Source organism: Saimiri boliviensis, chromosome 18 (assembly GCF_048565385.1).
Source record: "Saimiri boliviensis isolate mSaiBol1 chromosome 18, mSaiBol1.pri, whole genome shotgun sequence".
NCBI classification, from domain to species: Eukaryota; Metazoa; Chordata; class Mammalia; order Primates; family Cebidae; genus Saimiri; species Saimiri boliviensis.
Window position 1 is genome coordinate 16,181,121 of NC_133466.1, and position 27,510 is coordinate 16,208,630.

The 27,510-nt window shown below is 38.2% G+C and overlaps 1 long non-coding RNA gene and 1 pseudogene across 2 annotated transcripts in view; one reads left to right on the forward strand and one right to left on the reverse strand.

The window, feature by feature from the left end:
* The window catches only part of LOC141582042 (uncharacterized), a 628,742-nt gene that overhangs the window by 1,460 nt on the left and 599,772 nt on the right, over positions 1–27,510 (forward strand). The gene's annotated exons all lie outside the window — the stretch shown is intronic.
* On the reverse strand, positions 19–10,709 carry LOC101030519 (THUMP domain-containing protein 1 pseudogene; annotated as a pseudogene).

Below are 27,510 nucleotides of genomic sequence, written 5' to 3' on the forward strand. Positions count from 1 at the left end.
CACATAGTTGTCAAATCTCTAAATAGACAAACGTAAGTGGATGTAAGAGACTAATTTAACCTTCTGACATCTGTTGGCACATTGAAGACTGGTAGAACTGGTAGTGTTCACAGAGCGTTTGTCCAGTCCTTTAACCCTGCACCTTCTAGACCTGCACTCTCCACCCACCCTGGAGCTACGGTGCCCTGGAAAGGGAATATAATGAGATGTGCGACAAGTGTAAGATTCACTCTGGATTTTGCAAAGAAGAGTGCAAAATACCTTCATAATTTAATTTTTTTTTTTTTTTTTTTTTTTTTTTTTTTGAGGCAGAGTCTCTCTGCTACCTAGGCTGGAGTGCAGTAATGCCATGTTGGCTCACTGCAACCTCCTCCTCCTGGTTCAAGCAATTCTCCTGCCGCAGCCTCCCAAGTAACTGGGACTACAGGCACACATCCATGCCTGGCTAATTTTTGTATTTTTAGTAGAGACAGCGTTTCACTATGTTTCCCAGGCTGGTCTTAAACTTCTGACCTCAAGTGATCCACCTGCCTCCGCCTCCCAAAGTGCTAGGATTACAGGTGTGAGCCACTGAGCCTGGCGATAATTTAAAAACATTGATCACATGTTGAAATGATCCCAGTTTGGACATATTGGGTTAAATAAAGTATATTATTAAATTTAATTTTAACTTTTTAAACTTTATGAATGCTGTTATAGAAAACTTACATATGTGGGTTGTATTTCATTTCTATTGGACGATGTTGCTCTAAACAGATGAATTCTATGTAATGATGAAATTAATATAACCTAGGTTATGTAAATTGATAGATTAATGATTAGACTGCTGCAGTTGAGAGTTAATGGATTTATTTATATATATTTTATGCATTTTAAAACTAGTACGTCCATTTTTTGTAGTCATATTCTGCTAGAGGCTGACCTCTACAAATCTCAAGTTAAATTGTGGTGAGTTAAGTCAGACTTTGAAAAAATATCTGGAGGAATGCCTAAGGGATTGTGAGAAATCCTGTTGGCAGCTCAAAGGTGGCGTTTTTGGATGGAGAGAGGCAGGGTTTTCTGAGGTGGGGGAAAGTGATCTTTGTGCATGTTTTGTTGCCTTTTTTTTTTTTTTTAAAGGAAGGAAAGGTAGTCTGTAACTATGAAGACATTGCTACTATTAAAACCTCAATTTAGGTTTTTTTTTTTTGTAAAATGAAAACATATTTTTTTCCTTCAGTGTAAGAATACTTACAGGGGAGACATAGAATTAAAAAACAGAAGGCAGCTTGCTTGGATAGAAATCACTCAATTGAAGCCATTAGGAAAAACCTAAAACTTGTGGCTTCATTAACACGTGTGTCTGGTTAGGAATAGACGATGCTACCAAAGGAATGATTAAGTTAGAGCTTCCTAGACCAGCGGTGAACTTCTTTTTTGGGGGAGTGGGGGGAAGAACAAATTTATTTTGATTTCTCTGGAAATATCGGGAACCATCAAGAAACAAGCTCAATATTTGGCTGTACCAAAAGCAAAATACAAGTAAAAATAACATTTGAAAATCATGTTTAACCTTAGAGAAACATGTTTTAAAATATGTAGTTTAACATTCCTTCCTCTTCAGAGCTAAACAAATTTTCTAAACCACAAGATTGCAGTTTTATTTTTTTAGCTGACGTAATTTTTTAAAAAGAAAAAAAAAAAAAAAACTAAAAGAGAATAAAAAGCACTCACTTCCTACCCCAGAATCCTGTCATGTATAAAATAACATGCTCAAATGTCAGTGAAAATAAAGTTGATAAACCTGAAAACAAGTCTTTCAATGAGTTAAGATTACAACCGAACCCAGGATTTTGCAGTCAGGAAAGAACAGATTGTATGACAACCAAGCTTTACCAAATACAAATCAATGTAAAAAGCAATGAAAAACAAACTATGAAATCAAAATTTTTCTATAGAGTAGCAGCTTTCCGAAAGTAAAGACAACTTAGTTCCACAGAGTTGTATGTTCCGTAGGCAGATGGCCAGTTTTTTCTGAACCTTTTGTCTTGTGCTGTAAAAATAAAACAATCTTTGTCTTGGAGCAAGTCTGCTGAAGAAGGCACCAAAATCCTATCCTCCCTATTCTCCTAAATGATCATTAACAATCCTCTTAACAATCCTTTCAAGGTAACTTCAACATCATTAAGAATTAACATTCTAAATATGTAAGGCTATAGAAAGAAGGTCCTGCCTATTCTCTTTGCCTCTCTCAAATCGTTCTTGTCTGGTTTACCAAACAGAAGCACTAGCTAGGAGGATAAGAATATAGTCCCATATTCACTAGGTATTAAATAAACATAGCCACTTGTGCAGGAAGCCTAACGTTTTTACTACTTCCTAACTTTTTTTTTTTTTTTTTTTTTGAGACGGAGTTTCGCTCTTGTTACCCAGGCTGGAGTGCAATGGCGCGATCTCGGCTCACCGCAACCTCCGCCTCCTGGGCTCAGGCAATTCTCCTGCCTCAGCCTCCTAAGTAGCTGGGATTACAGGCACGCGCCACCACGCCCAGCTAGTTTTTTGTATTTTTTTTTTTTTTTTTAGTAGAGACGGGGTTTCACCATGTTGACCAGGATGGTCTTGATCTCTTGACCTCGTGATCCACCCGCTTCAGCCTCCCAGAGTGCTGGGATTACAGGCTTGAGCCACCGCGGCCGGCCTACTTCCTAACTTTTTAACACTTAAGGATAAGCCCATTTCCACCAGCTAACTTTATAGCTCCTTAATATTTTTAATCTGGACAATTTTCTTTGCAGACTGTGGGTGTCTACCTTTTTCAATTGTTTTACCCAAAAATATGCCTGAAATAACTTTCAAATTTGGAAACCCCTGCAGGGAACCCTTGTGGTATGTGAGTATGAACATTAAGTTGAAGAATATTCTTATTTCACAGAAATCTAAGACTGTCAGTCTAGGGCTGAGTTCATTCTCTTCCTTCAGAGAGAAAATTTCAAGCTGAGTAGATTTGGAGAAAGGGTTCCTCATACAGTCATACACTAGTGCTGAGAAAAGGAGAGAAGATGCTATTTAATTGGGTTTTGTGGTTCCTCCAGCTGGGTTATAGCAAGATTTGAGAGTTGTACCCTTCATTTTCAAGTTCAAGTAGCTGCAGAAAAATTTCAAGAATTTCTCTGGCAAGGTGGCAAGTCAGTTTCCTTTTAGATCTAAGACTCTTTTCACTTTAAGAAAACACTTTTTCTCCAGAACCTTTCAGAGACTTGTTCATTTGTTCATGTGACAAAAAACATCTGCTAAATAGGCTGGTTTCTGTAGTATTTTTTAATTTCCGAAGCACTCAGCAAAAGCTGGCTGTTTTCTTGTGGGTATTCTGGCAATTCACCTTTCAACTCAAATATCCTGTAGGGAACTTGTCCTCTGATAAGCCACTGGATATCTGCATGGTGTAGGAGGTTTGTGTGCTGTTCGTCCAGGCTTTTGTTTGGGGTGTTTTGGTTTTGTTTTTTTAACATTTTTGCATAAATGGGTCTTTGATACGGGTAACCAGTTTTGTAGGAGTATTCAGGTTGTCACTGTATCTTCAAGTTTTTGATATCAGCATCTCTGTGAGGAAAGCAGTGTGCTGTAACATCAACATCAGGATTTCTCTCTTTCCTTTTTTTTTTTTTTTTTTTTTTTTAAATGTACATAATCTGAAATACCCCTTTGGAGCTTTAAACCAGAGTTCCACACATGTTTCTCCGTATTTTCTCATGTCTTCTAAAAAAGCCTTCCATGTGCCTGAGATGGGTAACATTGTAGAATAACTGGAGTCTCCTTCTTGGTTTTGTACATATCCTGGAGAATATGATGTACCAGTTTCTTGGGTTCTATCCCAAGTGTCTTGATGAAGATGATGTTATTTGCTCCACTTTCCACTGACTGGCATCTTCGTTGCCTCATCTCTGTAGAGGCCTCATGGCTTAATGTCACCAACTTCTTTCTTCAAGGCATCCTCTACGTCGCTTTCTCCCTCACTTCCAGAGGGCTGCTGATCCTTGTCTGGAAACTTTTCTGGTCCATAAACGCCGCCGTATGCGTTGAGCAGACTGTAGGCCTCCACACACTTGCACTCGTTCACGTTGCAGGTGACGAGCGTGCCCTGCAGCCCCGGCTCTCGCTGATGGGGCCCGCTGGTGTTGCAGCCCCCAGCCCGCTTGGCCAGCACAAATTGAGCCTTGCCTTTGCACTTCCTGTAGCCAGGCTGAATAGGCTGCAGGACTGGGGGCCGCCATGGTGTGGGCGAGCTGAGAAGAAAGAGAAACGTTTCTCTGCTGCTGTGGCATCCTCACCTCCCTGCGAACTTCTACATGGTTTAGGAATATGAACAGAAGAAGCATGATGGCTTCAACATTTGGGATACATGTGCCTTTTTTTGTTTTTGTTTTTGTTTTTGTTTTTGTTTTGAGATGGAGTCTTGCTCTGTCGCCCGGGCTAGAGTGCAGTGGCGCAATCTCGGCTCACTGCAACCTCTGCCTTCCGGGTTCAAGCAATTCTCCTGCCTCAGCCTCCCTGAGTAGCTGGGATTACAGGTGCGTACCACCATGCCCAGCTAATTATTGTATTTTTTAGTAGAGACAGGGTCTTGCCATGTTGACCAGGTTGGTCTTGAACTCCTGACCTCAGGTTATCTGCCCACGTCGGCCTCCCAAAATGCTGGGATTAGAGACGTGAGCCACTGCACCAGGCCACATATGCCTTTTTACCTCCAAACCATAAGGGTGGTTTTGAATCACTTAAGTGTTTTTGTCTTCTCACAAAGGCTTCATGGACATCCTATCTTTCTCTTTTCGAAGAAACAAATTTCGTCTGAAATCCTGTTAGTGTTTTATGAAGGCATCTAGCCAGTGCAGTTTCCTGGATCAGATTCATGCTTGTTTGATCAAGAAATCTTAGGAAACTAAACATGATCCGAAAGCAATTATCATTTGTGTGGTGATTACCTTAGAGTTCAATGTGGAAAAAACCATATATGTGTATATTAGGCATGTGTATATATATATATACGTATATGTATATATATATATATGCATATGTATATATATATATATATGTCTTTTACAAAACATTCATCACTTTACTATATATATGTATGTGTGGGTATATATATATGTGTGTATATATATATATATACATATATATGTGTGTATGTGTATATATATGTGTATATATATGTATATACATAGTCTATACATGTCGTCGCCGTATGCGTTGAGCAGATTGTAGGCCTCCACGCACTTGTGCTCATTCACATTGCAGGTGATGAGGATGCCCTGTAGGCTGTCACTGATGGGGCATACACACACACACACACACACACACACACACATACACACACACATGCACACATATACACACACATATACACACATATATACACACATATATATACACACACATAAATACACACGTATATGTGTGTATGTGTATATACATATATATACATATATATATACACAATATACACACACATATATATACACATATATATGTGTGTATATACATATATATACACATATATATACACACACATATATATACACATATATATGTGTGTGTGTGTATATACATATATATACACATATACACATATACACACACCCACACACACACATATAGTAAAGTGATGACTGTTTTGTAAAAGACAAAAAAAGTGCCTTCTGGGTACTCCATACCATTTAGGGAATGCTAAATATCACCTAGGACATAAAACTCATGGTTTGACACTCAGCATGAAAAAATATCTATTAAGAAAATTTATGCTGGCCTGGTGGTTCACACCTGTAATTCCCAGCACTTTGGGAGGTTGAGGTGGGTGAGGCTTGAGGCAAGGAGTTCAAGACCAGCTTGGCCAACATGGTGAAACCCTGTCTTCACTAAAAGTACAAAAATTAACTGGGTATGGTGGTGCATGCCTGTAATCCCAGCTGCTTGGGAGGCTGAGGGAGGAGGATTACTTGAGCCCAGGAGACAGAGGTTGCAGTGAGCTGAGATCATGCCACTGTGCTCCAGCCTGGGAGATAGAGCAAGACTCTGTCTCCGAAAAAAAAAAAAAAGGCAAGAAAAAAAGAAAATTTATACAAAGTTTATAATTTCAGTAAGTAAATAAGTGTCATAAATGATTATTAGTGGAAGGATTTCTCTAACTTATTTGGATCATCCCTCCCCCGACCCATAACCAGTTTTTTACTTTATTTTGTAAGGGCTGCCACATGCATCTGTGGGCCGAGTCTACTAATTGGTGTGAATATTGACCACTTGAGGTGTTTTAATGAAATAGTAACCTCTGAAATGCTTCCCCACTTCCTGACAAATCCCTGTGTACATTTATCATTGTGGTATATATACAGAAAAGTTATCAGGGCCAGGTGGATCACTTGAGCCCAGGAATTTGAGACCAGCCGGGGCAACATGGTAAAACTCTGTCTCTACAAAAAATACAAAAAAATTAGCAGGGTGTGATGGTGTGTGCTTGTAGTCCCAGCTACTTGGTAGGTGAGGTGGGAGGATTGATTGAGTCTAGGAAGTCGAGGCTGTAGTGAGCCATGGTCATGCCACTGCACTTCCGCCTGAGCAACAGAGTTAGACCGTCTTGAAAGGAGAAAAAAAAAAAAGTTATCAGGAAGTAGAGAAAACTTTTGAAAGAGCACTTGGATAGGATAGAAGTCAGCTATTAGAGGCTAACATCCTAACTGGACTTCCATTAGCAAACATGCTGTCTTTTTCCCAATGGGTAGTAGAGTGTATATTTCTTGGCTTTGCAAGAATATAAAAATATCCCATTCATTAACTTAGCTTTAATAAACAATTCCCTTGATTTCTAAGATAAGATACAGTTAGCTACGAATGCATATAGGTAGAATCTGGTGCATGTGTTTATCTCAAATCCAGGACTGTTTTTATATTTACAGACCATGCACTTCAAGTTTAAGTGTTCCCAGTTAAAGTTGTCAAGGCAGGAGGCTGAGTGAGGACACACCAGCTTTACCTGCCTTGAGGCACTCCTGGGATTGATTGGTTTCCTCAGAGCCATAAACTTTTTTATTATTCCTCTGCATATATCAGGCCATGGAACTGTGTGGCCTTCTGGGACTTCTGCTGCTTGTAAAATGGCACAACATTTTTGTTGGCCGGAGTGCAGGGTGAGAATTGCTCATCACCCTTGCAGAGTAACCGGAGACCTCTTTTAGGGTCATTGGCTAACCTGCACAAGAGGGCAGTTAATGAGCCAAAGAAGGAAATGCTAACATTAAATTAAAAAATGTGAAGAAGGATTCCTCCAAGCATCAGATAAGCTAGGAGGGGTAGAAACATTGAGAGTGAGAATCTGGGAAATAACCAAGTGCTTTGTTTTTTTCTAAGGTATGTAGAACTCATTACTGTTGATGGAAGCAAAATCAACAAAGCTGAGTGCCTTGAATAAGTCAGAGGTTAGAAACCCTCCAGCTTAACTTTATTGGTCAATTTTCTTTAGGTGAGCAAAGAAGTCTCTAAAGAGAAGCCTGTTTGCCCTACTGGCAGAGCAGTCATTGCTTTTATAAATGATCAATACCATATATCTTTACATATAAGTTTATCAGACTTAAAATATTTCAGCTTCTTAGTGGTATAGAAGTTATAGATAGATTAAAACAAAATGCTTAAAATTCAACCCCAACAATATGGAATTGGTCTTAGAAGATGGTAGTCTTTGGGCTGAGAGGTAAGTCGGGTACTAGATGTCTCTTACTGGAAGGACCTACCGAATTCTGATCTAAATGATTATAATTGAGCCAGCTGGAGTAGAAAAAAAAATTCAGGTGGTATAATGCAGGAATTAGAAATTAGGCCTTGGAATTGGCAGACCAGGTACCAAATCCCTACTAATTTGTGTTATTTAACAGAGTAGAATTACAATATATAGTTAATAAAATAGTTACACAGAGTTTTATTTAGTTCTTTTGGTTTTAAAGAATAGTCACCTATTCCAACAATTAAAAGAATTTTAGCATATCATTATGATACACACACACACACACACGCATATGCACACACGTATTATTGAGAAAGATCATCTCTTAAAAATCCAACAGCAGGATTTGTAATAGAACAATTTCTGTGGAGATAGAACAGAAAGGGGGAAATGATTTGGAATCCATGACAAGTCTGGGATCCTCAGAAGCAGAACTCCATTAATTTCACTCTGAGCACCCAATTTTAATATGAAGCCACGGTGCATCTTTTGTCTTCTCTGTGCTCCCTTGGCTACCAAAGGACTTGTGTTTTCTGTATTTCACAATTCAGGCTCCTGAAACAGGCATTCTGGCCGGTTTGGGCACAGACTTATTGGCCAGGTCACATTTTAGCCCAATGACTAGTTTATGGATTGGCTGGTGTTGGAACAGACAGGCCTTTACTCCTAATCTAATTAAAGATGTTCATTAGGAAGGCTACCCTTGGCTGGGCATGGTGGCTCACGCCTGTAATCCCAGCAGTTTGGGAGGCTGAGGTGGGTGGATCATCTGAGGTCAGGAATTTGAGACCAGCCTGACCAACATGGAGAAACCTCATCTTTACTAAAAGTCTGAAAAATTAGCCGGGTGTGGTGGCACATGCCTGTAATCCCAGCTACTTGGGAGGTTGAGGCAGAAGAATTGCTTGAACCCAGGAGGTAGAGGTTGCAGTGAGCTGAGATCGCACCATAGCACTCCAGCCGGGGCAACAAGAGCAAAACTCCATCTCAAAAAAAAAAAAAAAAAAAAAAAAAAGGGAAGAAGAAGAAAAGAAGGCTACCCTTTAGTGAGGGGAATGGGTGGACAGGTTCCTTTTGCTAAGGTGTGACTGGCACAATGAATGATATGACAGTCCTTGAGAGTTTGTTATGGATAAGTTAGATCTGCATGCCATCTTACTTTCTGATTATACTTCTTCACAATCACTGGGACACAAGTGGAAGGAAAATAAAGGTCTCCTTTACTTGAGAGCAAATCTTCTGAATGTCCGTTCAATGAAACTCAGATACTCTCTCTAGGTAAGACTTAACTTTGTAACTATTCACCTCAGAAATGTAACCACAAAGAAATTGCCCTGTAGGTAAGTGACAGAGCAGAGTGAATCTTAAATGGTCAAGTAGGCAATGAGATTTTTTGTCATTGTCATTCTTTCTTTTAAAACCCAGAGCCATTTTATAAACTAGCAAATTAAAGGCACCTTTACTTTGGGAGGAAGAGGATGTGACTTAGTTGGCAGATAATCTTAAATCATACCTTTGCCCCATATCCCATAGCCTTGGGTAAATAAATGAGCTGCTTTGAGCTTTAATCTCCTCAGTGTCAGATATAACTATCTGCCGTGGTTGAATGTTTTCCCCAAATTCATGTACTGAAAACTCAATCCCCAATATAACAGTGCTGAAAGGTGAGTCCCTTTGGGAGGTGTTTGGATCATGAGGGCTTTGCCCTTATAAATAGATTAATGCCATCAAACTAGGACTTGATGGAGGGAGTTAGTCTCTCTTGACCTTCTGACTTTCCTTATATAAGGACACAGCAGAAAAGCCCTCACCAGACACCAAATGCTGATGCATTGCTCTTGGACTTCCCAGTCCCTAGAATTGTGAGAAAATAAAATACTGTTCTTTACAAATTACCCAGTTTCAGATCTTTTGTTGTAGTAGAACAAAACAGATGAAGACACTATCATACAAGGTTTTTGTTCTAAATATTGTCTGAAAGAGGTGGGCATATGATGGTTAATTATTTCATGAGTACTTAAAATAAAGATGGAAGGGATACCTAAGAACTCTCATTTTATAGATGTGGGAACTGGGGCCTGAGAATTATTTTTGTTGTTTAAGTTCAGTCAGCTTACTTAGTCAAAACTAGAACCCAGGTCTCTTGACCTCCTAACCTAGTATTTTTTCAAGCTACCTCTAAGTTTTTCTACAATTCTAAAAACTTGCTGTTAAGACTGTAGATGTGTGTGAAGTTGTAGCTTCCAGTTGCCTACAATGAACAAAACTATTTTTACTACTAGGCTGAATTTCTTTGTTTCTCTACTTTTTTTCTTTTTTAAGGTGGAGCCTTGCTCTGTTGCCCAGGGTAGAGTGCAGGGGCATGATCTCAGCTCACTGCAACCTGTGCCTCCTGGGTTCAAGCTATTCTCCTGTCTCAGTCTCCCCGAGTAGCTGAGACTACAGGTATGTGCCACCATGCTTGGCTAATTTTTTTTTTTTTTTTTTTTTTTTTTTTTGCTGGAGAGAGTATTTCACTATGTTTCTCAGTCTGGTCTCGAACTCCTGACCTCAAGTGATCTGCCTTCCTTGACCTCCCAAAATGCTGGGATTATAGGCATGAACCACTGTGCCTGGCCAAAGTTCTTTTTTTAAAAAAAGAATATATCTGGTCCTTATTTCTGTGAAGACTGAGTAACTGTTAATAGCCCAAACGATGAACTGTCCTAGAAGAATGTGTTTTAATAGTAACCCATGTCTTAAAGAAGTGAAACTCCTTAGCTAGGCATCCCGAGCCTCCCTGGCTTCCTGCAGTCACGCTAGCTACATGGCTAACCTGTAGCTCTAAGATCAAGGAGCCAATCTTGTTCCAGACTGAAAGACCATGAAACACAAGTTACTTGAGGTCACCTGGCTGAACATCACAATCCAGAAGTGTGTTCCGTGCCATGCACTCCTCTGTCACGTGAGCAAGGTGTGTCATGGTGCAGTGGAAACTTTGCGTAATTCATTCTATCTTAAATTGCCAAGGAGTTGAATTTTATGAAATATTTAAGGACTAGATTCTAGAAGACCTTCATGGGATACAGTTGGTTTGTTCACATAATTGTTTCTTTCTTTGCCCAGGAGTATAAGATTTTCCAAGCATGTCTTCCTTCTTCTACCTAGAATTCCTTCCCAGACTTGTTGTCTATTTTGTGTAAAGCACCATGGGAAATACAAAATGATATTTTACATGCTCTCTTTCCCAATAGAGCTTGTTTTCTGATTGCTATATGAATGGAGACCCCATGAAGTCTGGAATTTTGTCTGTTTTATTCACTGTTGGGATCTAGTGCTTAGAACAACATCTTGCAGAGAAAAGGTACCTAAGAAACATTTGTGGAATGCATGGATGAACATTAGTCATAACCAACAAACATTTATATGTCTAATATTCATCCTCTGTCTCCCTCATTTTTTCTTTAGAGACAGGTTCTTACTATGTTGCTTAGTCTGGACTCAAACTCCTGGCTAAGCTCATCTTCCCACCCTGGCCTTCCAAGTAAGTGGGATTATAGGCATGTGCCACAGTGCTTGACTGTGCCCCCTAGTATTTTTTTTTTTTTTTTTTAAGACAGAGTCTCACTCTGTTGCCCAGGCTAGAGTACAGTGGCACGATCACAGCTCACTGCAGACTCTACCTCCTGGGTTCCAGCGATTCTCCTGCCTCAGCCACCCAAGTAGCTGGGATTACAAGCGTGCACCACCACACTCAGCTATTTTTTTGTATTTTTAGTAGAGACAGGGTTTCCCCACATTGGCCAGGCTGGTCGTGAACTCCTGACCTTAAGTGATCCATCCACCTCAGCCTCCCAAAGTGCTGGGATAACAGGTGTGAGCCACCACGCCTGGACTGCCTCCTACTATTTTAAGTACAATTGCTGCCTCATTTGATCCTCACAATTCCATGAGGTAGAAACTATTAACATTCCCATTTTGCAAATGGGGAAACTAAGGCTTAGAAAGCTTAAGTAACTTTTTCAATGTTGCCCAGTGGTGATCCTGGGATTTGTAGCAAAGTCAGCTGGCCCTGAAATCTGTTCTCTTGGCCGCTTGTTCTGTTGCCTCTGCATACTATGCTGTCTTCTCCCTCAGAGTAACATGCACTTCTTACCTGTTTTTATAACCCAAATCAAGAGGTGTTTATAATGGCATCACATCTGTGATGTAAACAGCAATGGGCTGGAAAGTTTTCGAGAGTCTGAACCAGATGTGGGACTAAAGCTGCCCTTGAGGGATAGGAAGGACTTAAACAGGTGAGAGGTAGAACTCCTCTCACTTAAACTTCTGGGATAAGATGGCTTGAAAATCCTCTCTATAATATTGTGATCTCATAACATATTATAGTATTATTTTTCATCTTTAACCCAGCTTCATCATCTTAAACAGCTTGTGTGGGTGAGAATACAGTCTTGTTCATACTTCTGTACAAGCTCAGCACCCAGCATGACACCTTCTCCTTGATTTGACTGAAATTGAATTATTGTTGATGGCAGGTTGGATGGGCTTTGGAAAGTATTCTTGCCAAACCTTGAATTCTGATAAGCTTTCCTTCTTCGTGTTTTTTTTTTTTTTTTTTCTAACTCTTCCTCTGCTTTTGTAGAAGTTCTAAAGAAAAAAAGAACGCAACTCTTCATATGAAATCATTTTTGACATCTGTGGAGATTTCTCTAGGTTCTGGCCCAAGCCTGACTGTTGTTCTGTTCCACCTACATTCTTCCTACACTTGAGGGATTTCAAAAAATGTACTTAATGATTTTGACTTATTTTAATTTTCTCTAACTTATTTATTTTCTCTGAGGTTAAGAACATTTTGTAAATTCGCAAACCAAAGATATTTTGCAAATGATATAATAGCTTTTAAAAAACACTGGATCAGAGTTAGAATATTTCCCCAAGGAAAGGAAATATACAAAATAGTCACATGATTGACTGAAAAAACAAAGCAAGAGAACTAAAATATCCTCCTAAACTAGTTCCTAAGGTACACTCTTTTTCCATTCTGAAACACTGACTAGTCTGCACTGTTTGTTTTTTGAAGTGAAACTTTGGTGGGAAAATTTATAAACGAATTTTCTGTGTATTTCACAGTAGCATTCTTTCTCTTGCCAACCATTTTGCTATGAACTCGGGCATTTATCCGCATATGGTTTCCAGCCTGTTTAGGTGTTCATCTCTCTTGTTCTCAATAAATATCCCACTAAATTTTCAAGTCAAGCTTCTGGAAAGGTAGTTTGGTCACCATGTCTTTGTAGAGAGTGATTATAATGCAAATTTGCTTTTATTTGTTCATAATAAGGAACACAAACCCCTGCTGTGAATTTCACTTTGTTAGTAGAGCCTTTACAGTCTGAGGATCTGATATTAGTAAACCAGTCAATTTTGGAAATGTTGGCTATCCAAAGAAGGGTGACAAATCCTGAATGACCTAATTGATAAGTTGACAATGCTATTGAACTTGCTAAATTGAACAGACCAAAATTGATAAACATTTTTTGAGCAGTGACTGTATGCAAAGCCAAACTTCCAATTGAAATTTGCTTTCTACTGAACAGAAGCAAAGATGTTGGGGCTTAGAGTAGTCACGTTGTTAGCAATGTCCTTCCTTATTCCTGCCAGTATGAACACAGTCGCTGACCAGAATGAACTCTTCCCACCCTGTTTCTCTTTCTAACTTACTGTAACTGGACAAGAATTTTACTCTTATACCCAGATCAGTCAGTTTTTATAACTGACATTTTCTAATTCATTCAGCTCCATTAGTAGTGCCACCAAATATTACTTCTGATTTACTTTGGAATTAATTCAAGCTTTTTTTCTCCAGATTTTATCATGCTAAGAAACATTTCTGATGCCTGCAAGCCCTAATATCTATTTCCACAAGTCAAATTTAAAAATATCGATGGGGCTGGGCATGGTGGCTCACGCCTGTAATTCCAGCACTTTGGGAGGCAGAGGTGGGTGGATCATGAGGTCAGGATATTGAGACCTTCCTGGCCAACATGGTGAAACCTTGTCTCTACTAAAATACAAAAAATTAGCTGGGAGTGGTGGCACGCACCTGTAGTCCCAGCTACTTGGGAGGCTGAGGCAGAGGAGTTGCTTGAACCCGGGAGGAAGAGGTTGCAGTGAGCTGAGATCATGAAATGCACTGCAGCCTGGGTGATAGTGTGAGACTCCGGCTCCAAAAACAAACAAACAAAAAACAAAAACACAAACGAACAACAACAACAACAAAAAATATATATATATATGGATTTATCTCTGCCCCAATATCAGTAGCTATCAGGGACTCAGGAGGCTCTAAAGATACAGAAATGATAGTAGTAGAAATAGCAATTGTAATAGTAGTAAAAGTAGGAAAAATAGTAGAAATGATAGTATTTACTGAATGCTTTCTACCCAGGCACTGTGCTAAGCACTTTATTCAGTGACAATTTCATTTTACAGAAGAAACCAAGGCTCAGAGAGGTGAAATAACCTTACATGGTCCAAGTGGTAGAGCCAGAAAATACATTGTTTCTTAAAATTTTGGTAGAACTCACCTGTGAAACCATCTGGATGTGCTTTTTTGAGAAGGGAAGTTTTGGACTATCATTTTAATTTCCCACACCCAGTTAATTTGGGTATTTTTTGTAGAGATGGGGTCTCACTATGTTGCCCAGGCTGGTCTCTAACTTTTGGGCTCAAGCTATCCACCCACCTTGACCTCCCAAAGTGCTGGGATTGCAGGCATGAGCCACCATGCCTGGCCAACTTCCACCTTTGTAAATGAAATTATTTTTTCTAGGTTTCAAATATGTTACCCTAGAGTTGCATGCATTTCGTTTTCTTTTTTCTTTTTACTTCAGTAGGTTTTGGGGAAACAAGTGGTGTTTAGTTACACAAATAAGTTCTTTAGTGCTGATTTCCAAGATTTTGGTGTACCTATCAACCAAGCAGTGTATACTTGCAGTCTGCTTGGATGATGGGCAAAAGCAATGTGCGGTCTCTTATCCTTTACTCCCTCCTATCTTTCTCCCCTTCTCCCTGAGTCCCCAAAGTTTATTATATAATTCTTTTGCCTTTGCCTCCTCATAGTTTAACTCCCACTTATAAGTGAGAACATATGATGTTTGGTTTACCATTCCTGAGTTACTTCATTTAGAATAGGTTGCTGCAAATGCCATTATTTTATTCTTTTTAATGACTGAAGAGTATTCTCTGTGGCATATACAGATGCCACATTTAAAAAAAATCTATATGTTGATAGATGGGCATTTGGGCTGGTTCCATATTTTTTGCAGTTGTGAATTGTGCTGCTGTAAACATGTGTGCAAATATCTTTTTTGTATAGTGACTTCTTTTCCTCTGGATAGATACCCAGGAGTGGGATTGCTGGATCAAACAGATTTGCTATTAGTTCTTAATGAATCTCCATACTATTTTCCATAATGGTTGAACTAGTTTACACTCCCACCAGCACTGTAAATGTGTTCCCTTTTCACTACATCCTTGCCCACATGTATTATTTTTTGATTTTTAAATTATGGCCATTTTTTGCAGGGGTAAGGTGGTATCACATTGTTTCTCTAATAATTAGTGATATTGAGCATTTATTCATGTTTGTTGCTCATTTGTAAATCTTCTTTTGAGAAGTGTCTATTCATGTTCTTAGTCCACTTTTTAATGAGATTGTTTGTTTTTCTTTCTTGCTGATTTGTTTGAGTTCCTTGCAGGTCCTGGATATTAGCCTTGTGTTGGATGGATAGTTTGCAAGTTTTCTCCCATTCTGTGGGTTGTCTGTTTATTCTGCTGGTTATTTCTTTTGTTATGCAGAAGCTTTGTAGTTTAATTAATTTCCATTTATTTATCTTTGTTTTTGTTGCATTTGATTTTGGGTTCTTGGTCATGAACTCTTTGCCTAAGCCAATGTCTAAAAGAGTTTTTCTGCTGTTGTCTTCTAGAATTTTTATGGTTTCAGGTCTTAGATTTAAGTCTTTGATCCATCAGGGGTCATTTTTATCTTATAATAATTTTAAACCCTTATCTGTGATTATGTATCTCTTTTCATTTTGTGTGTATATGTGTTTAATCTTTTTTTTTTTTAACCTTAAGTTCTGGGATACATGTACTGAATGTGCAGGTTTGTTACATAGTTATATTTTCATTCTTTTTAATAGATGAGATCTCTCTATGTTACCCAGGCTGGTCTTGAACTCCTGGGCTCAAGTGATCTTCCTACCTCTGTGTCCCAAAATGCTGAGATTACAGATTTTTTTCATTCTTAATCTTTATTACTTTTCTCTTTTTCTTAATCAGAACCATAATGTGCTCAACTATTTTATAGGTATTTAAAAAGTAAATTTTGGGAATGTTTATTATTTTTCCACTTTTTATTCATCAATTTCAGATTTTACTTCTTATAACTCATCTCTTCTGGCTTTTTTTGTTTTTCATTTTCTGATTTATTAAGTGGAGTCATTTTTCTATCTATTTGGTTTTTATTTTTAATAATGATTGTATTTAAGGCTAAAACTTTTCCTCCAAGTTATAGCTCTGAATCGCTCCCAATGGTTTCAGAAGTATCCTCCTTTTCATTGTTTTACACATAGTTTATAGTTTCCATTTTAAATTTGGTTTAATCCAAGAGTTATATAGAAATATGCTTATTAATTTCCAAAGAGATTAAACTTTTTAGCAAACTTTATATAAAGTTTTTATCTTATTGAATTTGTTCTTTAATTTTATTGAATTTGATCAAAAAAACTTAGACTACAACATTTCTACCTTAAAATTGTTGAGGTTTTCCTGAGACTAAGCACCAGACAAGTACAAAACCTATTTTGAAAGTGTTCCATGAACATATACAGGAAGATTCTTCGTTGGAAGGATGTAAAGTTTAATGTACATCGATTAAACAAAGTTTATTGATTGTATGATTCTTTTCTGTATGACTTTTTTTTGGCTTGTTTTTAACAAGACCTATGTAATTCTGAAAGAGAAATAATTTATCTCTTGTGATAGTTTGATTTTCTAAAATTTTTATTCATGTAGTTAGCTGCTGTGTCACTTAATACAGATTTATACATGTAATATACTCTTCATAATCTGTTTCTTTCATTATTATATAACATACCTCTTCAGTGCATGTAACTTTACATTTCACCTTGTCTGTTATTGATATTGCCATTTGTTACATAAAATTAACTGCAGTCCTGTCAGAACATAGATGTTTCTGGGTCTTATTAAGAATAACCAAAGATTTCTCTCCTTTAGGAAAAGAGATTCTGTGAGCTACTCTCTATGTTAAGTCTTTATACTGTTTAACTGGCATACACGTATGTCACAAAGGTATATATGTTCTAAGAACAGAGTTCCTGCATGGCCCACTGTTCATACAAACACTATCCAGACTGCATCAGGTGTTGTGGTTGGCTTTGACTTTTCAACAGGAACAGGCATCTTGTTTCATAGGTCATGCTGACCCACTCAGCCTATAATCCTACAATAAAGATCTTCTATCCTTGGCCTTATCTTTATGTGACTGAACAACAAAACAGCTGCAAGGTTCCACCTTTCTTTTTATTTGAATGTCTCATATCTCATTGCTCAATTCTCAATTTCAGCCGTTAACACTGCTTAAGTGAGGTTTTATCCTCTTGTACATAGCAAATAGCTATGATTTGTTTGTCCCCTAGTCTACAGTCTCTGTCAACTATGTCCCTAACCACTCTTTTTCCCCACCAGGATGCCCTACTTCACCTCTACTTCTTCCTTAACCTCAGTAAGTTGAAGCCTATAGATTACCTTCACTTGACCTTTCTCCTCCCCAGCTTCGTTCTCTGCACCAGTGAGAACCTTGGGATGCTTCTACTTTCCGTTGTTCCCGCAATCACCAGCTGCTAAGTTTTCTGAATTTGTGTAGTACATATTAGAAATGTCTTACCATTCCTCTTTCAAGAGACTTGCTTATGGATCACATTTTGAGATTCTATGTTCTTATTCAGATAGATGTATAGATGAAAACAGGAAGGAAGGAGGGAGGAAGAGAGGAAGAAGGGAAGGGAAGGGAAGGGAAAGAAAGGGAAAGTATGGGAACTGGAAGGAAGGAAACAGAAAGGAAGGGAAGGGAACGGCTCGACTTTCTCCATGCTGCTGTGGTTCATTTATTGCTCAGAGTCTTTTCTCAAGAAAATTTTTAAAAAGGGTTCATGCCAGGATTCATTGTCACAGGGAGCTATGATCGCGCCACTGCACTCCAGCCTGGGTCTGAGAAACTCTCTAAAACATAAAACAAAACAAAATAAAGAGATAAATGGCTGACATGATCTATGAATTTTTATTTATCCTCACATATCTCTCTTTCACTCTGACAGATCAATCATCTTATTTGAGAATACTTTGGGTTGCAATTCTTTGATTTTATTTTTTTTTTTGTGGAGAACAGGGTCTCACTATATTGCTCAGGCAGGTCTCACATTCCTGGGCTAAAGCTTTCCTCCCTCCTTTGCTTCCCTAAGAGCTTGGATTACAGGTGTGAGTGACAGCACCTGGCCTGGGTTGTAATTCTTTAATTGATGTTCTTTCACTATCAGCCAGCTTTCAGTATTAATTAAAAAATAACAGAGGATTCCATTGTCCAATGTTTTGTTCATATATTCCTTTGTTAGTTATTTGTTATTTCTACCTAGAAGCCTATAATATTCTCTTCACTATTAAAGTTCCAGAATTTCCTCAGGACATGTCTGGTGTGTATCTTATCATAAAGCCTGCAACTTGGAAAGCTCTTCATGCTACAGTCTCCTAACTGTATTTACTTTAGATAAATTGGTTTTTAGTATTTGTTTAATGATTGCCTATCTTCTGTCTGCTCTTTTTTTTTTTTTTCTTAAGAATCTCCAGTTATTTTCGTGGTAAGGATCCTCGAATCTTGCATTTGAGTTGCCTACATTTTAATTTGTGCTTTGAGCTAGTCTTTGCACTTGATCATTCAGTTTACCAATTCAGATGTCAATAATGACCATCCTTATCTTAATTTTATGTACTGAGTTATTTGAGAAATCATGGTGTTAAAGTCAATCGCAGTTCCTGTAACCAGATGTGGTTTCATTGCTTGAGCAAATTAACACAACTTGTACCTGGTGTGTAGCTACTGACTTGGCAAATGCCTTTTTCTCCATTCCTGTTCGTGAGGCCCATCAGAAGCAATTTACCTTCAGCTGGCAAGGCAAGCAATATACCTTTATTGTCCTACGTTGGGGTATATTAACTCTCCAGCTTTGTGTCATAATCTTATTCGGAGAGCCCTTGATCACTTTTCCCTTCCATAAGATATAACACTGGTGTGTTACACTGATGACATTATGCCGATTGGATCCAGTGAGTGAGAAGTAGACACACTACATGTATTGGTGAGACATTTGCATGCCACAGGATGGAAAGTAAGTCCTACTAAAATTCAGGGACTTTCTACTTCAGCAAAATGTCTAGGGGTTCAGTGATGTGGGGCCTGTTGAGAGATTCCTTCTAAGGTGAAGGATAAGTTGCTGCATTTGATCCCTCTATACAACCAAGAAAGAGGCACAACTCCCAGTGGGCCTACTTGGATTTTGGAGGCAACACACTCTTTGAATGTGTTACTCTGGCTGATTTATTGAGTGACCTGAAAGGCTGCCATTTTTGAGTGGGGTTCAGAATAAGAGAAGGCTCTGCAACAGGTCCAGGCTGCTGTGCAAGCTGTTCTTCCAATTGGGCCGTGTGACCCAGCAGATCCAATGGTGCTTGAGGTGTCAGCCATAGATAGGGATGCTGTTTGAAGCCTTTGGCAGGCCCCCATAGGTGAATCACGGTGGAGACCTCTAGGATTTGGAGTAAGGCCCTGCCATCTTCTGCAGATAACTACTCTCCTTTTGAGAAACAGCTCTTTGCCTGTTACTGGCATTTGGTAGAAAGTAAATGTTTGACTATGGGTCATCAGGTCACCGTGTGACTTAAACTGCCTATCACAAACTGGGTGTCTTCTGACCCACCTAGCCATAGGTAAGGTGTGCACAGCAGCATTCCATTGTCATATGGAAGTTGAATATATGTGACTGGGCTTGAGCAGGTCAAGGGGGCACAAGTAAGGTCCATGAGCAAGTGGCTCAAATGCCCATGGTCTCCAATCCTGCCACCTTGCCTTTTCTCCCCTTCTCCTTCCCAGCCTGCACTGATAGCTTCATGGGGAGGTCCCTATAATCAATTAACAGAGGAAGAGAAGATAACAGCCTGGTTAATAAACTCCCCTTAGTAAACTCCCTTTTATAGGTCCATCTATCCTATTAGTTCTGTCCCTCTAGAGAACCCTGACTAATACAATGGTCTATGTACTTAAGTGTGTTTTTGTGGTGGCCAGTAATTGTCTTTTGTTCCAATAATTAGCCCTCCCTTAAGGAACTTTTGTAAGGTAGATCTGGTGGTAAGAAATTACCTTAGCATTTGCTTGTTTGAAAAGGATTTTATTTCCCCTTCTCTTATGAAGCTTAGTTTGGCTGGGTGTAAAATTCTTGGTTGGAATTTCTTTTCTTTAAGAATGCTGAATATAGGTAGCCAGTCTCATTTGGTTTGTAGGGTTTCTGCTGAAAAGCTGGCTGTTAGTCTGACAGGAATTTCTTTGTAGGTGACCTGCCCTTTCTTTCTAGCTGTCTTTAACAATTTTTCTTTCATTTTGACCTTGAGGAATGTGATGACTCTGTGTCTTGGGGGATCATTATCTTGCATAGTATCTCACAGGGTTTCTGTGCCTTTCTTTAATTTGAACGTTTCCTCTTTAGTTAGGTTAGGAAAATTTTCATGTACTATATCCTCAAATATGTTTTCCAAGTTGCTTGCTTTCTCTCTCTCTTTCAGGGATGCCAGTGAGTCACAGATTTGGTCCCTTTACATAATCCCATATTTTTGGGAGGTTTTATTCATTCTTCTATATTGTTTCTTTATTTTTGTCTAAGTTATTTTGGAGAACTGGTCTTCAGCCTCTGACATTCTTTCATCAGCTTGGTTTATTCTGCTGTCAGTACTTACTATTGTATTATGACATTTTTGAAGTGAGTTTTTCAGCTGTATCAGATCAGTTTCTTTTTTTCTTAAAATGGCCATTTCATGTTTTATCTCTCATATCATTTTATTGTATCCCTTAGATTCCTTGGATTAGGTTTTGACTGTCTCTTGGATATCAGTGATCTTTTTTTCTAACCATATTCTAAATTTTATTTCTGTCAGCCATTTAAGCTTGATTAAAAATCACTGCTAGGGAACTAGTACAGACATTTGGAGGTGAGAAGACACTCTAGCTTTCTGAGTTTCCAGAGTTCTTGCTCTGTTTTTTTCTCATCTGTGTGGCCTGATGTTCCTTCAATCTTTGAAGCTGATATCCTTTGGATGGTTTTTTTCTTTCTTTCTTTCTTTTTCTTTTATCTTCTTTGATGCTCTGGGAGTTTGATTGTGGTATAATGTGGGTTCAATTGACTGAATTTTTTTTTTTCTGGAAGATACAAGGGAACCAAACCTCAGCTCAGCATTCCTGCCCTACATACTGTAACTTGGGGGTAGGGGTGGGGGGATGAGTATTGGGCCCCTGGCTTTGTTTTCTGGCCCCTCAAAGTTAGGAACCTTCTGTGATGGAGGGGCGGAGGTCTTCCCGGTCCACTGGCCCAAACACTCTGCTGAGTGGTGCTGGCCAAAGTACATTGTCAGGGTGGTGGCTGTAGGATCTGTGCTAACTCACACATGCCAGCAGCTGGGGCAGCACAGTGGGGTGCATGTGTGTCACCTGGGGTGGGGTACTGGTGGGAGTGGGGCTGCAGAATTCCTGTTTGCAGTCGTACCAGTGGCAGGGCACAGGCAGGGGCAGGGTTGCTGGTGTCTGTGCTTGTACTCACACTGGCAGTGACTGGGGTGGAGTGCTGATGGGTGTGAGACTGCTGGCCTCCATGTGTGTATTCATGGTTTGTGATGTCAGGTATGTCAACAGTAGCAAGCTAGTGGGTAGAATAATGCATTTCACAGAGCATATTTTTCTTTAAGATTTTCAGTTGTTGAATATTGAGAAATTTTATCAACATAATCTATTATAACAACACATTGAAGGAAAACTGTAATTTTTATCAATAGATGCCTAAAGGAGTTAGAAAGAAATGAATCATTTCTAATAACATTGCTAAGTAAAATAGAATATAATGAAACTAGAAAACATAAAGCTATTCAGAAAATACTTAAAATTTAAAAATTCTAAAACTATTCTAATTAAATTAGTTACTAGAGGAGGACGATCATTATCATTCTATTTAACATTACCTCAAAAGGGCTACTGAATGCAGTAAGAGAAGAAAATAAAAAATTACTGATAGAAACTTAAAACAAAGGGATCAAATGATCTCTTTTTGATGATCATATTGTATGCCTAGAAAAATAAGAATTTTTCTACAGTGAGAATTACAAAACCTGGCTAAAAGAAATTAGAGACAGCATGAACAAATGAAAAAACATTCCATGCTCATGGATAGGAAGAATTAATATTATTAAAATGGCCATATTGCTGAAAACAATTTATAGATTGAATGCTATTCCTGTCAAACTATCAATGACACTTTTCACAGAAGTAGAAAACACTGTTCTAAAATTCATTTGGAATAAAAAAAGAGCTTGAATAGCCAAAGCAATCCTAAGCAAAAAGAACAAAGCTGAAGGCATCACACTACCTTAAGGGCAGAGGGTGGCAGGAGGGTGATGATTCAAAAACTACTTATTGGGTATTATGTGATTATCTGGGTGACAAAATTATCTATACATGAAACCCCATGACACATAATTTACCCATGTAACAAATCTGCACATGTACCACTTGAACTTAAAATACAAACTTTAAAGAAAACAGAGAAGAATTTGGTAAGATTAATAGACAAAAAATTTAAAAAAAATCGACAGGTTTTCTCTTTTAACAAAATATTGAGAAATAGAAGTGAGAAAAAAATTTCTATTTACAATTATTGGAAAAATATAAAATAGTAATAAATTGAACAAGAAAAGTAACTCTATAAAGAAAAATATAAAATCTTACTGAAAGAAATAAGATTTGAACAAATGGAAAGGCAGATCATGTTGAATAGAAATACTTACTAACAGAAGCATTAAATACACGTAATGAGTATATAAACATAAGGTAGTAAAATTAGAACTGGCTTTCTTTGGAGGGATGATTGGCCAAAGAAGATTCAAATTTATATTGAGGAATAAATGCTTCAGAATAGCTGAGAAAATATGCAAAGGAAGAATAGTGAGAGGTCTTGTCTTACTGGATGTCTGTATAAATAATAAAACTACCGCATCATAATCATGTGGTATTGGCAAAGGAATAAAATGCAGATTGCGGAAATAGAACCCAGTATAGATGAGTTTAATATATTTCCGAAGTAGTAGTTCGTTTTAGTGGGAAATGAGTCAATTATTTAATAAATGATGTTTGGACACCTGATTATCCATCTGGAAGAAAAGAAAAGGGGATTATCATTTTATTCTACCTTTAAATATAAATTCCAGATGGCTGAGAAGCTCACATGGTCAAAATAAAATTGTAAAAACCTTGCAAGAAGATCTAGAAAATAGAATGTATAAAAATGTATGAACTGAGAGCATCTTTTTCAGAAGCTCTAAAAGAAAAGACATATGAACCTTGATATCACAAAGGATATCATAAACAAAACAGTAGACAGACATTCAATTTATAACAAACATTTGTACTAATTTTTTCAAATAGCTGAACATTTGGCCAAAATAACACAATCCAATTTAAAAAAATGGTCAAAGAATTGTGAACCCAAATGGCTAAAAGATACATAGAAGGGTTCTCAAATTTGTTGCTAGTAAGGAAAATGCAAATTAAAGTAAAATAAACTGTAATTTTACATTAATCAGATGACAAAAATTGAAGTTATATTAAATATTACTGTTGGTGATTTAGGGAAAGGATTAGTCTCATGGCTGGGAAAAATACGAGGTGTTACAGGTTTTGGGAAAGCCATTTGCCAACATCTATTAAAATTTAAAATATATGTGTGCTTCTTGGCCCAGCAGTTCCAGTATTTGGGCTCTATTCCATAGAAAAAGATTTTCATATGTAAGGCCATGTGTTTGTAGTATTCCACACAAAAGTATGTGTGTATCTATATATGCAGTATTGTAGTATTCATATGTAAGGCCATGTATTTGAAGTATTCCACACAAAAATATGAGGAAACAAGATGCAGAAATTTTGAGATCTCTTTTTGTAAAATAATAATATATATGTAGACTTACATGCACATTTCTATGTGGGATTACATGGTCATGGAAAGAAGTATGGAACTAGGCTAATGTGAAGAGTGGAGAAAAAAGCAGATGGATAGCTTCTCCACTTTGAAAGAATGACCATCAGCCACTGTTTAGGATATTTAAAATCAGATGCTATTGACTGTGAATAAAATTCCTAATGAGAAATTCAAACAATTAAAGCTTATCAAATTGACCACTATGGAGGATATAGGTGCTTGATATTTGTATGTATATATGTATTATGTTTAAATGTGTATATATGTATATAGTTCCTTTGTCATTTTTCTTATTGCTTTACATATTGGAAGTAGGTATTATATAACACGTAAATAAGCAATAGATTATTAAAACTTTGATTTAAAAACAATCACATTATAATACCCTCTAATACTGCATATAAATATATTATTTATGTTTTATTTTTGAGCATTTTAAAATTCAGATTCCCTTAAAATTCCTTAAAAACAATCATTTCACATTATGTGGCTTCCCAGTCCGAAATTACACATTTTACTACTATGTGAAGCAGGATGCCCTTCAGAGAAATTGGCAAAGGATAATGGCATGTAAAATAATGTTCATCTCTCATTTTCCAACCATGAACAGTAATATCCACATAAAACATACTCCTCAGAGTTCACATTCAGAGAACTGGCTTATTTGCATAGAAAAATTCATGTTTAATCAAGATCTTTAACCTGAAAGGAGACCATGACATGCTTTAGAAGAGAAAATAACTTTCTGGTTCTATCTTCCTACTTTTCTTCACCAAAATAATTGGATTCTGATTGAAGTTTGTTATTATTGAGTATGTCTTTTTTTTGAAGATCATTAAATTTGAATTGCACATGTGCTACCTTTTCAGAATTCCCAGATAAGGGCTTAATATGGTTTTGGATTGTAATCTGAATTGTAATCACCACATGCCAAGGGAGAGACCTGGTGGGAGGTAATTGGATCATGGGGGTCGTTTCCCCCATGCTGTTCTCAGGATAGTGAGTGAGTTCTCATGATATGTCTGATGCTTCCCCCTTCTCTCTCTCTTGTGCCACCATGAGAAGACTGCCTTGCTTCCCCTTTGCCTTTTGCCATGATTGTTAAGTTCACTGAGGCCTCCCTGGCCATGCAGAACTGTGAGTCAAGTAAACCTTTTTCCTTTACAAATTGCCCAGTCTCAGGTAGTATCTTTATAGCAGTGTGGAAATGGACTAATACAGGGCTGTGCATAATTTGTTTTTACAAAACACATGTGGAAACTGCATGTGTTTCAAGTACATGAGGATACTATTAGTGTCATGTAAGAGAAGACTCAGCCAATAGGTACAAGACAAAATGAGCATTAACTTTTCTTATTTATTTTTTTCTTGTAGATCTGCTTTAGTTCTTTGTAAATTCTGGATATCAGCCCCTTGTCAGATGGGTAGACTGCAAAAATTTTTTCCCATTCTGTTGGTTGCCGATTCACTCTACTGACTGTTTCTTTTGCCGTGCAGAAGCTGTGGAGTTTGATTAGGTCCCATTTGTCTATTTTGGCTTTTGTTGCCATTGCTTTTGGCGTTTTGGTCATGAAGTCCTTGCCTACACCTATGTCCTGAATGGTTTTGCCTAGATTTTCTTCTAAGGTTTTTATGGTATTAGGTCTGATGTTTAAGTCTTTAATCCATCTGGAGTTAATTTTGGTGTAAGGTGTCAGGAAGGGGTCCAGTTTCTGCTTTCTGCACATGGCTAGCCAGTTTTCCCAACACCATTTATTAAACAGGGAGTCCTTTCCCCATTGCTTGTTTTTGTCAGGTTTGTCGAAGATCAGATGGTTGTGGGTGTGTTGTATTTCCTGTGAGGCCTCTGTTCTGTTCCATTGGTCTATATCTCTGTTTTGGTACCAGTACCATGCTGTTTTGATTACTGTAGCCTTGTAGTATAGTTTGAAGTCCGGTAGTGTGATGCCTCCCATTCAAAAATGGGCAAAGGATATGAACAGATACTTTACAAAAGAAGACATACAGGAGGCCAACAAACATATGAAAAAATGCTCATCATCACTGGTCATCAGAGAAATGCAAATCAAAACCACATTGAGATACCATCTCACACCAGTTAGAATGGCGATCATTAAAAAATCGGGAAACAACAGATGCTGGAGAGGATGTGGAGAAATAGGAACACTTTTACACTGTTGGTGGGAATGTAAATTAATTCAACCATTGTGGAAGACAGTGTGGCGATTCCTCAAGGACCTAAAAATAGAAATCCCATTTGACCCAGCAATCCCATTACTGGGTATATATCCAAAGGATTATAAATCATTCTACTACAAGGACACGTGCACACGAATGTTCATTGCAGCACTGTTTACAATAGCAAAGACCTGGAACCAACCCAAATGGCCAACGATGATAGACTGGATAGGGAAAATGTGGTACATATACACCATGGAATATTATGCAGCCATCAAAAACGATGAGTTCACGTCCTTTATAGAGACATGGATGAACCTGGAAACCATCATTCTCAGCAAACTGACACAAGAGCAGAAAATCAAACACCGTATAGTCTCGCTCATAGGCGGGTGTTGAACCATGAGAACACATGGACACAGGGAGGGGAGCACTACACACTGGGGTCTGTTGGGGGGAAATGGGGGAGGGGCGGGGGGTGGGGAGGTGGGAAGAGATAGCATGGGGAGAAATGACAGATACAGGTGAGGGGACGGAAGGCAGCAAAGCACACTGCCATGTGTGTACCTATGCAACAATCTTGCATGTTCATCACATGTACCCCAAAACTTAAAATGCAATTAAAAAAAAAAAACTTTTCTTATTTAAAAGGTCTAAATATAAGTAGTTACAAAATTATAGTTCAACAATTTTGTCAAGACAAAACTGTCTATCTTCCCATTCTTCTATCTCCAGTAATGTGATACTGTCTTCCATTGTAGACTTGGGATAACAACTGCACACTTAGCAGCAGGTCTTCACATATTCTTCTCCAAAGCTGGGCAACCAGAGGAGCAAATGGACCCTTCTAATATCTACCTGATTCTCTGTATACAATCAGAGGAGGAAATCTTTCCCTGTTGCTTACTGGGAAAGCAACCTTTGTTGCTTTGTCTCCTCATTTGTCTCCTCATTCATAACCAGGTCCCATGATCACCTGAAATAAATCATTGGCAAAAGGAAATGCGACTACTAGCACTAGCTTAGCCTACTCAAGATTTATCCTCTGGGACTAGGCACATTGTTGCTGAACAAAACTCAGCTTCTGTTAGGTAAGGAGAGGGGGTAATGGCTTTGGGTAGGCAATCAACAGTGACTGCCACATGAGCAAATACTTTCCAGATACCACCTGGTTCTATTCTCTACAAGTCATCAGGAAGGAACAGTAGGAAGCACAATCAAACACTATCAGGCCAAGTGCTA